Source organism: Heptranchias perlo, chromosome 20 (assembly GCF_035084215.1).
Source record: "Heptranchias perlo isolate sHepPer1 chromosome 20, sHepPer1.hap1, whole genome shotgun sequence".
Lineage (NCBI taxonomy): Eukaryota > Metazoa > Chordata > Chondrichthyes > Hexanchiformes > Hexanchidae > Heptranchias > Heptranchias perlo.
In genome coordinates, this window is record NC_090344.1 from 22,770,736 (window position 1) to 22,787,795 (window position 17,060).

Sequence of the window (17,060 nt, forward strand, 5' to 3'; positions counted from 1 at the left end):
AACATTGCCAGCTGTATTGCGTCTGATTTTCCACCATTTATTCTGCGGTTGGATCACAGGCATCGGAAAAATATCCAAAAAAAACGAGATTAGCTTCAACGAAGTCGGAATACTTCTTGACAGAGAATGTTCGAAGGTTGCAGGCGAGCTCCTTCAGACTGAATCACACTGACATGGATATTTCTGCAGTGTGCGACATCAGACTGTTTCCACAATGAATGTCACTCCCTTTATTTTGGAAAAGTGAAATGGTATTCACATTCCGACAGTTTTCAGTTGATTTGTTAGAGATCGTTAAAGGATCAATCGCAGGTTAAGGCGGCCTTTTTCTCTCTCTCTCTGTTGGCCGAATCCAAAATAAAATTGGAGCTGGACTAATCAGGCAAGAAATCAGGAATCACTTTAGCAAACAAAATACGGCCGAAAGCTGGAACTCTCTCATCCCAAAGGATATGGATTGAGGCTCAATTCAAATTTTCAAATCTGATATTGATAGATCTTTTTCCGTTTCGGTTACCAAGGGATATGAGTCCAAGGCGGGGAAACATTGATGAATTAATGGTCACCTCATGATCTAATTGAATGAGACAACAGGTTCGAGGGGCTGAATGGTCTTCTCCTGTCCCGATTTTCCTCTCCTGCTCAACGCGGATCTGGACGACTGGTAAAAGGCATCAGACTGACTCGAGAATGAAAATCGGGTGTTCAGATTCACCCACCTTGGGATTGTCGGACAAACTGAACCCCTACAGCAACGTCACCACCTGCCTCTCTGCAATAATAGGATGAGAAGGAGCCCTGCCGCTGGCCCGGCTAGCTCAGTCGGTACAGCACGAAATTCCTAATCTCAGGGTCGTGGGTTTAAACCACACATTGGGCATTTTGTGTTCTTTTTTTCACAATGGGTGATGAAAGGTTCAAAGTGCAACCTCTTATCTCCAGTTCAAGAAATCCAGTTATATCAACAGACACAACACTGAGCTGTGTGAAAGGAAACCGTGAGCGTTGCCAAATATCCAGCCCCTCCCGATACTATCTTCTCATTCCCTCCACATGGGACAAGGCCGATACCGTTTCAATCGGCTTCATTTATGCTGTTATTAAAAATGTTGATGGTTAGGATGTGTAATATTTAGAAGATGCCAACTCTGGATCCATTCGCCTCTCTGATACCTCCTGAGCCCACGTTACCCTCTTTGATTCTCCCTGAGCTCCTTATCTTCTCTGATACCCTCAGAGAGTCCATTATCCTCTTTGAACCTTGTCAGCGCCCTTTACACTCTCTGATACACGCTGAGTGCCCCTCACCCCCTGATACGCCCTGAGCGTCCTTACACTCTCTGATACCCTCTGGCAGTCTTTCTTCTCTGCGAGATCTCAATAAACTCTCTGACACCCTCTGACTGCCCGCTCCCCTCTCTGAACCCCGTAACACTCTCTGATGCCCTCTGACTGTCTCTTCCCCTCTCTGAGATGCCCTTGCCCAAATGGATCGCCGCCAAGAAGCCATTAGACCCCCTGATGCCTTGTCAGTTCCCATTACCGTCCCTGCTATCAAAGTACGGTTTAACTTCACAGGTGAAACTCCCGGTCTGTGTAAAGGATGAGATCCAGAGTTTGTTCGGTCGCTGTTGCTGCCGCCGCTCCCACCCTGATTGCTCTATTGGCAGTCGGTCCTGATCGACGTCCGTTAAACTGGGTGTGGATCTATTAGTGCGCTATCGATTTATAAAATTTGGGAGTTTATGTATGACAGCGATGCTTATATATGAACTGTGGGTGTGTATATTTGAGTTCGACATTTATACCTGCACTTTGGGTCAGTATATATGAGTGCGATGTTAAAATATGAAGTGTGGGTGTGTATATATCAGTTCGATGTTTAAAAATGAATTGTGGAATGAACAGGATGGGCAATTCCTCCTGGGGTTATATTTTCTTCCACGACAATGACACAAAGCAAAGGTTGGATGTGTCGTCGAAATATTTCAGTTAGGAGAGCGTTAGACGAAAGATCTGAAGTTCCTTGGTTCAATCCCGAGTTTCGGCAGTTTATGGTTGTTTAGTTTCTTCTTCCTTGATTCGATTCTCGCACTTATTTGCAGCAAAATTTGACACCCGCCACTGAAGAATTGGGGAGGGAATAGAAAGGCATCAAGGATGGGAAATATTCATATCGTCTGTATTTGGCTTTTATTTCTCTGTGACATTCTGCCTTTTTCTCTTGGTTTTTTCTCTCTCGGTGCTGGGTGACTTTTTGATTTGATGCATTTGTTCGAAATTGATGCCTTTTCCACATCTCGGGGCGGTCAGACCCGCTCAGTCTGTCTGTTGCTGCTGATGATCATTAATGGGAAAAGGCCGCGAGTTAAACGTTTATCTGCAAACCGGAGAAAGGCAAAAAAAAAAAGACGTGTTTCTCCGGCCCCGGGGCAAAATTACAATGGATGTTATTCAAAAAACTGTCCCCTTGAATTTGTCTGTTGTTTTTTGTGTGAAGCTTCCATTTTAAAAGTTACAAAAATCCGAAATAATTAAATTAAATTACAAGAATCGAATCCGTGATCAAGACATTACGGTATACTATATGCAAATGAGCTAACGGGCCCGACGAACCGCACATTCGGCTGTTTAATTAATTTTTTACCTGTACGCTGGCTGGTAGCGGTTTCTGTACATGGGTCCCGAAATCTCTCTGCTCCTCCACAGTTTCTGGATTCTCACCATTTAGAAAATACTCTGATTTATCTTTCTCAGATTTAAAGTGGATGACCTCGCCCTCCCACACATTGAACTCTATTTGCCGCAGTTTTGCCCACTCGCTTAATCTATCAATTCCCACTTTTCAACTTCCTGCTTATTGCTACATTACTTATTGCGTCACCAGAAGGCTGCGTGCACAAATCACGGGTAACCATTGCTTTTAGAGCTGATAGGATTCTCGCTCGTTCCGGAATGAATGTTTTATTTGCTTTTTCACAATAAACAGAACCTTGCTCTAAAGTCTGCTTCCCGAGTTCTCAAATTTCAGGAAGGCGTCTCATTCTGCCCTCGACTTTTGATCTTGACCTGCGGTTGAAACTTTTGCAAAGAGGGAAAAGAAGTCCCTAAATCACTCCCCCTGAATCTCAAACGCTTTGGGAAGAAGTTCAGTGCAAACAATCAGGACTTTAAAGGCCCCTCAATGACCTGCACTTTCATTGAATGTGTTTTGTTCGCCATTGCATTCGACCGTGAAATCACTCTCCGCTTTCATCTCACTGAAGTGAAGAGTGTGACGGCCTTGTATCTGTCAGCGTGTAAGTGACGAGTTTGGGGTAAGCACGGGTCGCGTTTATTTTTGAAATCTCAGCAACCACCGGGGAAAAGAAACTTAGAATCAAACTGTCCCTGTAAGTGATGAATTGAAGGGAATATCGCTCCAAACAGATCTGGACAATGTGCAGCGCAGCCGCACAAGAGTTCCAAATCCACCCTCTCGCCACTCGGCAATCGCATGAACTGAACTTTACTCTGGCCCTTGTCATCGCGCCGAAATCGAGTCTTACTCGGCCACATTTTTTCTTAACATAATAATTACTGGTTTAAGAGTGAAAATTGTCGTCCACTTCACTGTAAGTGCAAGAGACAACTTTGTAGACACCGTGCAGTGTCACAGACCTGCTGGTTTGTCCTGCTCATTTCATCTCATCTCATTTTCAGCAAACCTGAATATTACTGGAACAGAGAATGGCGAATCACAGCTCAAAAATCAATCCTCTCTTCCACGAGCGGACTGAGTCTTTCAACAGACAGGTGTTTAATGGCAAGGTGAGTTTAATTTTCAGAAATAATACAGCATAGATTTTCACTCGTGCAAGCTGCACACCCTTTATTTTGGAAAAGTAAACTGATTGGAAGAAAGCTGTTACATTGAGTGCGGCAACCTGAAGCTTTAGCTCGATGAATTAGTCCTTGAACATTTGCAAGCTCTGTTTCTGTGGCGCAATTGGTTCGCGCGTTCTGCTGCTAACTGAAAAGTTGGTGGTTTGAACCCACTCGAGGACGCAAAAGCAACCTTTTACCTTCACATTCATTGTCTCGCATTTCTTGTGTTCGAATGTGTGTCTTGTCTGCCAGAAAATGTACCGCAAACATTGCCAGCTGAGTGCGTCTGATTTTCCACCATTTATTCTGCGGTTGGATAACAGGCATCTGAAAAATATCCAAAAAAAACGAGATTGGCTTGAACGAAGTCGGAATACTTCTTGACAGAGAAGGTTCGAAGGTTGCAGGCGAGCTCCTTCAGTCTGAATCACACTGACATGGATATTTCTGCAGTGAGCGACATCAGACTGTTTCCACAATGAATGTCACTCCCTTTATGTTGGAAAAGTGAAATGGTATTCGCATTCCGACTGGTTTCAGTTGATTTGTGAGAGATCTTTAAAGGATCAATCTCCGGTTAAGACGGCCCTTTTCTCTCTCTCTGTTGGCCGAATCCAAAATGAAATTGGAGCTGGAATAATCATGCAAGAAATCAGGAATCACTTTCGAATACAAAATACGGCCTAAAGCTGGAACTCTCTCATCCCAAAGGATGTGGATTGTGGCTCAATTCATAATTTGAAGTCTGATAGTGATAGATCGTTTTTCGGTTCGGGTACCAAGGAATATGATTCCAAGGCGGAGAAACAGAGATGAATTGCAGATCAACTCATGATCTAATTGAATGGGGCAGCAGGTTCGAGGGGCTGAATGGCCTTCCCTTGTCCTGATATTCCTATACTGCTCAGCGCGGGGCTGCACGAATGTTAAAAGACATCAGACTAACTCCAGAATGAAAAAAACGGTTGTTCAGAAGTGGATACCCTGAGATTGTGGAACGAACTGAACTCCTGCAGCAAAGCCAACAGCTGTCTCTCTGCAATAATAGGATGGGAAGAGTTTCGGCAATCGGTCCGGCTCGCTCAGTCGGGAAAGCATGATATTCTTCATCTCAGGGTCGTGGGCTCGAGCCCCACGTTGGGCGATTTGTGTTCTACTTTTCACACTCGGTGATAAAAGTTTCAAAGTGCAACCTCTTATCTCCAGATTCCAACCAGACACAACCCTGAGCTGTGTGAAAGGAAACCGTGAGGGTTGCCAATTTTCCACTCCCTCCCGATTCTACCTTCTCGTTCCCTCCACATGGGACACGGACAGGTTATCGGTTCAATCTGATTCATTTTTTGCTGTTATTAAAAATGTTGAAGGTCAGAAAATGTAATATTTAGGAGATGCCATCTCTGGAACAATTCGCCTCTGATACCTCCTGATCCCCCCTTACCCTATTTGATTCTCCATGTGCTCCTTATCATCGCTGATACGCTCTGTCTCTTACCTTCTCCGATACCCTCAGAGAGTCCATTGAGATGGTTGCGGTGTGTGCGAGAGGTCCAAAGGCAGAGTCTCTCAGCGTAGTCTGTGTTGTATATTGACTTGAGTGGGTTCGTGATCTGTAGTCCTTTCGGGATCTTGTCTGCTTTCTTTCAGCTCTGTAGAAACTTATGCGTGATCTTCTTGGAGATTCTCTCCACTTTTAGCCGGCAGTTTGTGGTGTCGATAGTGGCCACGATGTGGAGATGCCGGTGATGGACTGGGGTGGACAAATGTAAGGAGATGCACAACACCCGGTTATAGTCCAACGAAGAAAGTCAAGGCTAAACCTTTACCAATTACTCGTTAGGCCTCAGCTGGAGTACGTTGTTCAATTCTAGGCACCACCATTGAGGAAGGATGAAAATGCTTTGGAGACGGTGCAAAGGCAGTTTACCAGGATGATACCAGGGATGAGGGACTTCAGTTATGTGAAGAGATCGGAGAAGCTGTGATTGTTCTCCTTAGAGCAGAGAAGGTTAAGTGGAGACCTAATAGAGGCATTCAATATCATGAGGGGTTGTGATAGAGCAAGGAGGGCGAGACTGTTTCCTCTGGCAAGCGGGCCGGTAACCAGAGGTCTTAGATTGAAAATAGTTGTCAAAAGGGGAATTGAGGAGAATTTCTTTCCACACAGAGGGTTCTTAAGAGATGGAACGCAATACCTGATAGGGCGGTGGAAGCAGATTGTACATGATCTTTCAAACGGGAATTGAACATTTATGTGAAGAGGACTAAATTGCAGATCTATCGGGGTAAAGTGGGACTAAACTGGACTGAACTTTCGAAGAGCCGGCACAGGCACGACGTGCCGAATGGCCTCCTTCCGTGCTGTAAAATTCTATGATTCTATGGTTCCACAAACCTAAAACTTCTCTCATCTAGAAGATGTCACCAGGCGGTGGCTATATTTTACGTGTTTCCGTCCTTCTGAAGTGTGATCGAACATTACCAAACGTTTCCTACAATTAGTAAGGAAGGAAGGTATCTGTGTAAATATCAGATATACACGTGGATGGTACCGTGGGAACCAGATACAATGCTCATTCCAGTTACTTGTTTAGCAGGAAACAGCGATCATTCTCTTCATCTGTACTTGCCTGAAGGAAAATGAAACAAACTAAACTACTCAGTTCTTTGTTATCGCTTCTTCTACTGGTTTACGTCCACTCACCGAGAATGTGACGGAGAGATTGAGAGATTGGATTGGCTTTTTACTTTGTAATCTATTATCCTTTGTAATTATTGCAAGAGACGGATCCAACCCAACTGTCTTGTGCCTGACATTATCATTGATACTAAGATGTGCTATAAATGAGTTTCTCCGAATTGCACATTGCGGACAAAAGCTGAACACCGAAACTTGCTCTCATACCAGTTTCGCATCGCATCTTTGGGTGGGAGGTGGGTTGCTGTTTGAAAGTAAAGAATCTTGTAAAATCAGCCCTCCAGAGCAGTAACCGCGAAATGTATTCAGGACACTTTCTGTGAGAGGCCTGTCTGCAGAACGAAAGAGGACTTCCGCACTGCAATTCTGGAATCCTTTCCTTGTTGGCTTCTCAACCGATACAAATACCGACCAGTGATATTTTGTTGCTGAAATTCACAAAGTGCTAAATATCACTCAGGAAACAAAAAGACACGACTGGGAGTCGAACGCACGATCGCCTGTTGAAAAAACAAGCGCTTTGACCAGCTGAACCACGGCGCAGAACCACGTTGCTAAACAAACACATCTTCGGGCTGATACCTGTGAGCTGCCGAAGAGCAGAGAAGGTTAATTTGAGGAATGCGGGTCCATTTTGAAGTCATCCATTTCTTTTGTCGATTTCTCTGTGTTTCCCGATACTGTCTGTGTCTCTCGCTGTGTTTTTCTTTGTGAGTCCATCTGTGAGTTGATTCTGATCTAATGCATGTGTTTGTGTTTGTGTTTGTTTATTACGTGAAATAAATGAGGAGATCAAACAGTGCTCCCTTTAAGACTTGTAAAAAATTTTACAACACCAAGTTATAGTCCAGCAATTTTATTTTAAATTCACAAGCTTTCGGAGGCTTCCTCCTTCCTCAGGTGAACGTTGTTGGAAATGGGGAATTTAAGACTGAGGAACTAAGAAACCAAACTTAATCGCAAGATATTGTTTGTTTTGTAGCAGTAAATGAAATATGACACCTTGAATGATTTCGGTTCAGTTATGTGCAAAAAGAAACTGTGACCCGAAGATATTTAGAACTTGTAAGTTGTTGCCAGAAACGTTACGTTTGCAACTCAAGGTGTGTTTAATTTCGACAGGGCATGTTTCGCTAGTTTCGTATTATTTAATTTGCGTTAAATGAATGAAATCGGAAATAATCGCAGCGACCATTACAACAGTCTAAACCATTCTAATATTAAAGGTAACAGAAGATGTTGAGAACAGTATCGAATATTCTGCAGGATAATGAATATAAACAGAAGGAATAGTCGCCAATAATTCCAATAGGGAATTCAACAGAAACCTCTTTACCCAGAGAGTGGTTAGAATGTGGGACGTGCTAAGAAAAGGAATAGATGAAGAAAATAATAATGATGCATTGAAGAGGAAGCGAGATAAGCCCATGAGGGAGACAGCAATAGAGGGGTATCCTGATATGTTTAGATGAAGTAGGGAGGGAGGAGGCTCGTGTGGAGCATAAACGCCGGCAGACACCAGTTGGGCCGAATGGCCTGCTTCTGTGTTCTTGTTTCGATGAAACTCGATGAATATTTTTTGGTGTTCTGCTCCCACGTGACGCTGAGAGCCACAGTCTCTACTTCCTTCCCGCCGACTGCGGAAATATTGGGCGGGAGGTTAGGCCGTTGGACTCGACACTCACTGCGGTTATTCCTCGCTCAGGTTGTCGCCTTGATTGCAGAGCATTCTCTCAACAATCTAAGTTTCTGCTTTGAATTTGAATCCTCTCCCTGTGAAGAACAGGATTCAAAAAACGGCTGGAATTCGTTCGGCTGCGTTTGGTTAAAAAATCCAGTTTGTATGTTGATGCACAAGCTTGTTGCAGTTAATTGGAAACATGAATAATATTTCAGCGTAAATCGGATTTCGTGGCAGTTATTAATTAGAAATATTTCTGTCTTCTTCAATGTTTTTTTATGAATTGGAGATTTTTGATTAAAACTGTCCGCTTTATGCGGGACTTGGACACTGGGCTTCTCGCATTTCAATCAGTGCAAGTCCCTATGCTGGCGACTCATGCAACTTTATTAGAATCATTCAATTGTTGGGATTGGAACCCACGCCTGCAGGGAAGATTGCGACATGAGCTCAGCACCTTACACCCTGTAGGCCATTCTGATCCCTGGAGCTGTTACACTGAAGCCCAGAGAACACGCAAAAAGGAGCCTCATCATCTGCTTCATACAAAATTCAATCTGCTGGACGTCCAGTTCTGCCAGACTGCATGTTATTTCATAGAGGTTTCCAACTGGACAAAACACTCTTCTGCCGTGCGAGCATTGGTGCTTCAGAGGTACTATTCTTGCTTGTAGTATTTCTATTCCTCTAACAGTAGATCCTGAAGAGCAGGGTGGAAAGTATCGTGTCTGAGTGGTCTAAGGCGCTGTTTTAAAGCTCCAGATAAATCCCACATTTTTTAGATGAATCAAAATCAAAGCCTGTGGCTCCAAAACCACAGCCTCCCTCCTGTAAACAAGTAATGCTGAAGCGCTGCTTTTAACCTCTCATCTGCTATTGGAACACGATAGGCCGGAGAAACCACATGGCAACACCAATAAGGAGATGTCGTTGGAAGAAGACCAACTGCACCTTCAACTCCGTTCGAATTGTTCACAAGCAAAACGATTGTTTGTTCCAAGTGGGAATCGCATTCACAATCTCGGGATTCCCCGAACCTTTACTGACATACAAATACCGCGTATTGACATGTCCCACTCTGCTGGAAAGAATGCAAACGGGAGCCGCCCTTACCGATGAAAACGTGTCTTATCCCCTTGTTGAAACGAATCATGGATTAGAGCTCCAGTCTCTTCGGGAACATGATATAGAACCGCAACGCTGCAAAAATTTGAAAGCGGCACGGACACGATGGGCCGAATGGTCCACCCTTGTGCAGCAACTGTCCATGATTCTCATTGCTGCACTTTTCGCTTCTTTTTCATTCTCCGCTGCACCACACTCCACCATGATCTTCTGTGAATACGTCAAAATAAACATTGCTGCTAATCCTGACAGCAGTGGGATTCGAACCCACGTCCCCGAAGAGACTGGAGCCTAAATCCAGCGCCTTAGACCGCTCGGCCATGCTGCCACGAAAGAAGCTCATCATTACTGAAACATGAGGCTAGTGATTGAAATCCGGCTTTCTTGCTCTTTATCATCTGGGTCCAGTGCTTTTGAATTGTGCAGGAAGGAAATTAAAGGGCTTTCTGAGCCCTTCCTGCATTTAACACTTGATCAAATAACTTGTCATCGATCTCCACGTTGATAAACATAGAAAATTGAGGACAGGAGAAGACTATTCAGCCCCTCGAACCTGCTGCGCGATTTAATTAGATCAGGGGTGATCTGTGCATCAACTCTATTTACCCGACTGTGACACATATCCCTTGATGCACTTTCGGGGAATAATCAATCGATGTCAGTCTTCAATATGTGAATTGACCCAACATCTGCAGCCTTTTGTTGAAAAGAGTTCCAGATTTCTAAGACACTTTCTGTGATAAAGTGCTTCCTGATTTATCAGATGAATGGTTTTGCTCTACGTTTCAGATTAAGCCCCCTCATTCTGGATTCTACCAACAGAGAGAGCTGCCGAAACCCGAGATTGAACAATAAACCTGTAAATCTTCTGAGAAGGTATCAGGGAGTTTAATGGCTTCTTCGTGGTGATCCGGTCGGGCAAGGGGATCTGAGATAGGGGGAACGGATTGTCAGAGGGTGTCAGAGAATGTAACGGGTCTCCGGGCATATCAGTGTGTAAGGGACACTCAGGGTATCAGAGAACGTAAAGGGCGCTGACAAGGTATCAAAGAGGATCATGGACTCTCTGAGGGTATCGGAGAAGGTAAGAGACAGACCGTATCAGAGAAGACAATGAGCTCAGGGAGAATTAAAGAGGATAAGGGGCGTTCAGGAGGTATCAGAGAGGCTCATGGATCCAGAGTTGTCATCTTCTAAACATTACATTTCTTAATATTTAATAACAGCAAAAAATGAATCCGAATTGAACAGATAATCTGCCGTGTCCCACGTGCAGGGAATGAAAAGGTAGAATCGGGACGGGACTGGATGTTTGCCAGTGCTCACGGTTTTCTTTCACACAGCTCATTGTTGTTCCGTTAATATAACTGGATTTCATTAATTGAAGATAAGAGTCACAGAGTCATAGAGTCATACAGCACGGATAGAGGCCCTTCGGCCCATCGTGTCCGCGCCGGCCATCAGCCCTGTCTACTCTAATCCCATATTCCAGCATTTGGTCCGTAGCCTTGTATGCTATGGCATTTCAAGTGCTCATCCAAATGCTTCTTGAATGTTGTGAGGGTTCCTGCCTCCACAACCCTTTCAGACAGTGAGTTCCAGACTCCAACCACCCTCTGGGTGAAAAAGTTCTTTCTCAAATCCCTTCTAAACCTCCCGCCTTTTACCTAGAATCAATGTCCCCTTGTTATAGAACCCTCAACGAAGGGAAAAAGCTCCTTAGTATCCATCCTATCTGTGCCCCTCATAATTTTGTACACCTCAATCATGTCCCCCCTCAGCCTCCTCTGCTCCAAGGAAAACAAACCCAATCTTCCCAGTCTCTCTTCATAGCTGAAGCGCTCCAGCCCTGGTAACATCCTGGTGAATCTCCTCTGCACCCTCTCCAAAGCGATCACATCCTTCCTGCAGTGTGGCGACCAGAACTGCACACAGTACTCCAGCTGTGGCCTAACCAGTGTTTTATACAGCTCCATCATAACCTCCTTGCTCTTATATTCTATGCCTCGGCTAATAAAGGCAAGTATCCCATATGCCTTCTTTACCACATTATCTACCTGTTCCGCCGCCTTCAGGGATCTGTGAACTTGCACACCAAGATCCCTCTGACCCTCTGTCTTGCCGAGGGTCTTCCCATTCATTGTGTATTCCCTTGCCTTGTTTGTCCCTCCAAAGTGCATCACCTCGCACTTTTCCGGGTTAAATTCCATTTGCCACTGTTCCGCCCATCTGACCAACCCATCGATATCGTCCTGCAGACTGAGGCTATCCTCCTCGCTATTTACCACCCTACCAATCTTTGTATCATCAGCGAACTTACTGATCATACCTTTTACATTCATATCCAAGTCATTAATGTAGACCACAAATAGCAAGGGACCCAGCACCGATCCCTGTGGTACCCCACTGGCCACAGGCTTCCAGTCACAAAAAAACCTTCGACCATCACCCTCTGCCTTCTGCCACTAAGCCAGTTTTGTATCCAAAGTGCCAAGGCACCCTGGATTCCATGGGCTCGTACCTTCTTGACCAGTCTCCTGTTGGGGACTTTATCGAAGGCCTTACTGAAATCCATGTATACCACATCCACTGCGTTACCCTCATCCACACGCCTAGTCACCCCCTCAAAAAATTCAATCAAATTAGTCAGACATGATCTTCCCTTGACAAAGCCATGTTGACGATCCCTGATTAATCCTTGCTTCTCCAAGTGGAGACTAATTTTGTCCTTCAGAATTTTTTCCAATAATTTTCCTACCACTGATGTTAGGCTCACTGGCCTGTAGTTCCCCGGTTTTTCCCTACTCCCCTTCTTGAATAATGGTATTACATTAGCGGTTCTCCAGTCCTCTGGCACATCCCCTGTGGCCAGAGAGGTTCCGAATATATGTGTCAGAGCCCCCGCAATCTCCTCCTTTGCCTCACACAGTAGCCTGGAATACATTTCGTCCGGGCCTGGGGATTTATCCATTTTTATGCCTGCTAAAACCGCCAATACCTCCTCCCGCTCGATGTTAATATGTTCGAGTATATCACAGTCCCCCTGCCGTATTTCTATGTCTACATCGTCCTTCTCCATAGTGAAAACAGATGCAAAAAAATCATTTAGAACCCCTCCTACATCTGCCGGCTCCACACACAGATTGCCATTTTTGTCCCTAATGGGCCCTATTTTTTCCCTAGTCATCCTCTTACCCTTAATATATTTATAAAACATCTTAGGATTTTCCTTTATTTTGCTCGCCAGTGTTATTTCATGGCCCCTCCTTGATCTCCTAATTTCTTTTTTAAGTATCCCCCTGCACTTTTTGTACTCCTCTAGGGCTTCCTCCGTCTTTCGCCTTTTGTATCTGCCAAAAGCCCTCCTTTTTTTCCTAATCCATTCTCGTATATCCCCTGACATCCAAGGTTCCCTGGAGTTCTTGGAACCACCCTTGACCTTTACGGGAACATGTTGCCATTGTATGGTCTCAATCTCCCTTCTGAAAGACTCCCATTGCTCCGATGCGGATTTTCCTACAAGCAGCTGATCCCAGTCCATTTTGGCCAGATCCTGCCTTATCCTATTAAAATCGGCCTTCCCCCAATTTAGAACATTTATTTCCGGCCCCTCCCTGTCCTTTTCCATGACCACCTTAAATCTCACCGAATTATGGTCACTGTCACCAAAGTGCTCACCTACTAGCACTTCTTCCACTTGTCCGTCCACATTCCCTAGAATTAGGTCCAGTACCGCCCCCTCCCTTGTAGGACTTTCTACATGCTGGCTCAAAAAGCTCTCCTGGATGCACGTTAAGAATTTTGTACCCTCTAAGCCTTTTACACTCTGAGTATCCCAGTTAATATTGGGGAAGTTGAAATCCCCCACTATTATTACCCTATTATTTGCACAATTTTCTGAGATTTGCCTACATATCTGTTCCTCTATCTCCCCCTGACTGTTTGGGGGCCTATAGTACACTCCCATCAAAGTGCTTGCCCCCTTTTTGTTTTTAAGCTCCACCCATATGGCCTCATTAGAGGAACCTGCTAATATATCATCCCTCCTTATGGCAGTAATTGATTCTTTAATTAATATTGCAACCCCCCCTCCTCTTATACCTCCCCCTCTGTCTCGCCTGAAGATTCTGTACCCCGGAATATTGAGCTGCCAGTCTTGCCCCTCCCTCAACCATGTCTCTGTGACAGCAACAATATCACACTCCCATGTGTTTATCAACACCTCAGTTCATCCACCTTATTCGCAAGACTCCTTGCATTAAAATAGATGCCATCCAGCCTTGCCCTCACATATTTGCCCTGTCTTCCAAGCTGACTTGTTTTTTTCTCTATATTTGGCTGCACATCACCCCCTATTGTAGCTCCACTCTGTATCCCATCCCCCTGCCAAGTTAGTTTAACCCCCCCCCACCCCCCACCAACAGTGCTAGCAAACCTCCCCGCAAGGATATTTGTCCCGCTCTGGTTCAGGTGCAACCCGTCCGACTTGTACAAGTCCCACCTTCCCCAGAAGCAGGCCCAGTGATCCAGTAAACTGAAACCCTCCCTCCTGCACCAACTCTTTAGCCACGCATTCATCTGTTCTATCCTCCTATTTCTATACTCACTCGCCCGTGGCACTGGGAGTAATCCAGAGATTACAACCTTTGAGGTCCTGCTCTTTAATCTGCTACCTAGCTCCCTAAATTCTTGATGCAGGACCTCATCTCCCTTCCTACCTATGTCGTTGGTCCCAATGTGGACCACGACCTCTGCCTGCTCACCCTCCCCCTTGAGAATGCCCTGTAGCCGCTCAGTGACATCCATGACCCTGGCATCAGGGAGGCAACAAACCACCCTGGAGTCACGTTTACGGCCACAGAAACGCCAGTCTGTTCCCCTTACGATAGAATCCCCTACCACTATAGCTCTTCCACTCTTTTTCCTCCCAGCCTGTGCAGCAGAGCTACCCCTGGTGCCAGGAAGTTGGCTGCTGCTGCCTTCCCCTGATAAGTCATCCCCATCAACAATATCCAAAGCGGTATATTTGTTTGAGAGGGGGACGGCCACAGGGGACCCCTGCACTGCCTGCCTGCTCTTCTTACTCTGCCTGGTGGTCACCCAATTACTTCCTGCCTGTACAACCTTTACCTGCGGTGTGACCATCTCACGAAACGTGCTATCCACGACGTTCTCAGCATCGCGAATGCTCCTTAATGAATCCATCCGCAGCTCCAGTGCCGCAATGCGGTTTGTCAGTAGCTGCAGCTGGTTACATTTCCCGCACACATGGTCGTCAGGGACACCGGAAGGGTCCCTGAATTCCCACATATAGCAGGAAGAGCATAACATGGGGCTGGGCTGTCCTGACATGACTTACCCTTTAACTAATTAATTCAAATTAAATGAATCCCACCAATTTCACTTCAATTAAAAAGGTATACTCAAGGGCCCTTGCTGAACAGCAGTCCCCCACTACACAACAGAGACCAGAGAATCCACAAACTCTAACCTTAGACAAATTCAGCAGGAAAATACTCACCAGCCAATCACTTACCTCTTCCTTGGTGACGTCCCACTTGGATTACTTTTTGCTTCTTCTTTATCTTAGGTCCAGGAGTTAAGTCCCTGTGATGTCGCACAGTAGTTGTCTCTTGGTGCAGGTCTGCTGCTGCTTTTATTCCACAATCTCAGTCTTCTACTCTCAGGTCCACTACCGCTGTGCAGGAAAAGTTTGGAAAAGCAAGGCAAAGCAGCACCTCCTTCCCCCACTTCACCAAACTCCCACACTTACCGAACTCTCAGCACACTGTGTAATATCCGCACACCGTGCAGTCCGCACTGACAGGCCCCTGTATTTCTACAGTTGAGACTCAGATGAGTCAGGCCTGCCCCACCTTCAGGTACCAATTGAATCTAGCGAACCAATTAACTTGCTACAGCAGCTCTCTGCTGAAGCCTGACAGAAACTTAGAAATTTAAACTTTTAAATTGACCTTAAACAGTTGAAGCAATATGCACTAGATTTAAAGAGATTAACCCTTCAACTCCCACACTTACCGAACTCTCAGCACCTGGAACCCTTTGTGAGCAATAAAATGTAAACCGCCCAACATGGGGCTCGAACCCACGACCCTGAAATTAAGAGTCTCATGCGCGAACGACGAGAGTTCGCCGGGCCCACTGGCAACATTTGTTGCCTCTTCTGGCAGGAAGGGAGCAATTTGTTTTGCTTCATTGGGTCAATTTGTCCAACAATCCGAGGAGAGTTCCTTCTGAAGACCCGATTTATCAATCTGGAGTCTGTCTGTATTTTGTTACTTGCCATACAACCCCGCGTTGAGCCATATGGGAACATCGGAACAGGAGAAGACCATTCAGCCCCTCCAACCTGCTGCGCCATTCAATTTGATTTTGGGTGATCTGTACCTCAACTCCGCCCTGTGATATTGTGTTGGTTAAATTCACAAAGTACCAAATATCACGACGGAAACAAAAAGGCACCGCTGGAAATCGACCCCAAGATCTACCTATTTACTCGATAGTGTAGATAATGTGCTTTGAAGAGCTAAACCAAGGCGCCAAATCACATTACTAAAATACCACATCTCACTGATATCTTTCAGCTTCGTTTGAGCAGAGAAGGTGAGTTTGAGGAGTGTGGGGCCATTTTGTACTCATTCATTTCTTTTGTCTGTTTCTCTGTGTTTCCCGATACTGTCTGTGTCTCTCGCTGTGTTTTTCTTTGTTTGTCCATCTGTGAGTTGATTCTGATTTACTGCATGTGTTTGTGTTTGTGTTTGTTTCTTACGTGAAATAAATGAGGAAATCAGACAATTCTCCCTTTGACACTGGGGAACTAAGCAGCCAAACTTAATGGCAAGATATTGTTTACTTTAAGCATTATAAAGCTGCCATCTTGAATGATTTAGGTTCAGTTCTGTTCAAAAAGAAACTGTGACCACAACGTGTTTCAAACACATCGTTTTTTAAGTTGTTGCCAGACACGTTCCGATTGCACCTCAAGGTGTGACTCGGCAGGAAATGTTTCGCTAGTTTAGTATTATTCAATTTGCATGAAATTAATGAATCGGAAATAATCGCTGCAACCATTACAATAGTACAAACCCTCCAATATTAACGGTAATTGAAGATGCTGAGAACAGTCTCGAATATTCTGCAGGATAATGAATATAAACAGAAGGAATAGTCGCTGATAGACTGGTTAGAATATGGAACGCGCTACCACAAGGAATATTTGAGGCAAATAGTCGAGATACATTGAAGAGGAAGCCAGATAAGCCCATGAGGGAGAAAGTAACAGAAGGGTATCCTGATAGGGTGAGATAAAGTAGGGAGGGTGGATGCTCGGGTGGAGCTTAAACGCCGGCACAGACCAGTTGGGCCGAATGGCCTGTTTCCGTGCTGTAGTTTCGATGTAATTCGATGAATATTATTTGGTGGTCTGCTCCCACGTGACGCACATCAGCCTCAGCCTCAACTTCCATCCCACCGACTGCAGAAACCTTGGGCGGGAGGTTAAGCCGTTGGACTCGACACTCACTGCGGTTTTCCCCGCTCAGGTTCCCGTCTTGTTTGCAGCGCATTCTCTCAACAATCTAAGTGTCTCCTGTGAATTTGAATCCTCTCCCTGTGAAGATCAGGAGACAAAAAACGGCTAGAATTCATTTTACTTCGTTTCGTAAAAAT

The 17,060-nt window shown here is 45.1% G+C and overlaps 1 non-coding gene across 1 annotated transcript; it reads right to left on the bottom strand.

Annotated features, from left to right (window-relative positions):
- Positions 1–9,617: 9,617 nt before the first annotated feature.
- On the bottom strand, positions 9,618–9,699 carry trnal-uag (transfer RNA leucine (anticodon UAG)). The gene has a single exon. It is a non-coding gene; the product is annotated as a tRNA-Leu (tRNA).
- Positions 9,700–17,060: the final 7,361 nt, after the last annotated feature.